The sequence below is a fragment of the Buceros rhinoceros genome, unplaced genomic scaffold (assembly GCF_000710305.1).
Source record: "Buceros rhinoceros silvestris isolate BGI_N320 unplaced genomic scaffold, ASM71030v1 scaffold30042, whole genome shotgun sequence".
Lineage (NCBI taxonomy): Eukaryota > Metazoa > Chordata > Aves > Bucerotiformes > Bucerotidae > Buceros > Buceros rhinoceros.
In genome coordinates, this window is record NW_010397616.1 from 4,611 (window position 1) to 5,613 (window position 1,003).

Below are 1,003 nucleotides of genomic sequence, written 5' to 3' on the forward strand. Positions count from 1 at the left end.
CCTTACAGGCACTCAGCTCCCCCCTGTGCCCAGTCCCACTCTGCACTGGGCTTAACTGGGTCATTCAGCCAGTGCTGCTCCCCAGAAGGATCGGCCCTCTGGTGAGGGGGGGCACCTGCAGTGCCGGGATGTTCGGCTCTCCCGGTGCTCTGGGCCATGCCACCGCCTCCCCCAGCTCCGTGCAGCTTTGGCCCTTTCCCCATCACCGACCGATAGGGCTCTGAGCGATCCCATGGCGTTTTTCCACGCTTGCTTCCTCTTTGTGTCTGGGGTCTCGGACATTCTCCTCCACGCCAAGCGCCTGGCAGGGACCCAGCAGGTCCAGCTGGGAGCCGGGACATGCCTGCAGTGGCTCAGCCGTTCCCAGGAGGGTTGGGATCAGCCTCATGCTGTGCCGGCCGCGAGCGGCTGCTGTCGCGGGGTGAGCAGGGACGCTCTTTGGGTTGGGATTTGGTTTTTAACGGCGTTTCTGTGCTCCCCGGCTCTGCTGAGCACAGCGGCTCTTGGTGTGTGCAACGCAAGGCTCAAGGCAGGGCTTTAGTTTTGACTTCCACAGGCCGTGTTGTTTATCAAATATTGCCACTGGAATGTGGTTGGGGTTATTTTTTTCCCCCTTTATTTTTTTTCCTGGTGTTTGCTGAACTGCTCAGTGCCATGGCACGTGCTCCCACCCTGGGCCAGGCGCTCGGCCACAGCCCAGCGAGATAACGTCCCTGTGTTTGCCTGCGAGAGCCCGGTGCTCGGGCAACCTTGATTCACGTCAGATTTTTCCTTTGGCAGCCCCGGCTGCGCTGAGTAATCTGCCTCGGAAGAGGATTAACCGGCCTTGCAGCGAATTTATTTGCATCCTCGTTGGGGAAGATGCATGCCCAGCTCTGCCGCTCCCGCTGCTGCGTGGCCCCGCAGCTCAGCCGCGCTGGGGCTTTTCAGTGATGTCAAGGAGGGCAGAAACTGCCGAATCCTCTGGGTCAAGATGCCTCCAAAAGAAACCCTGTGATCAGCC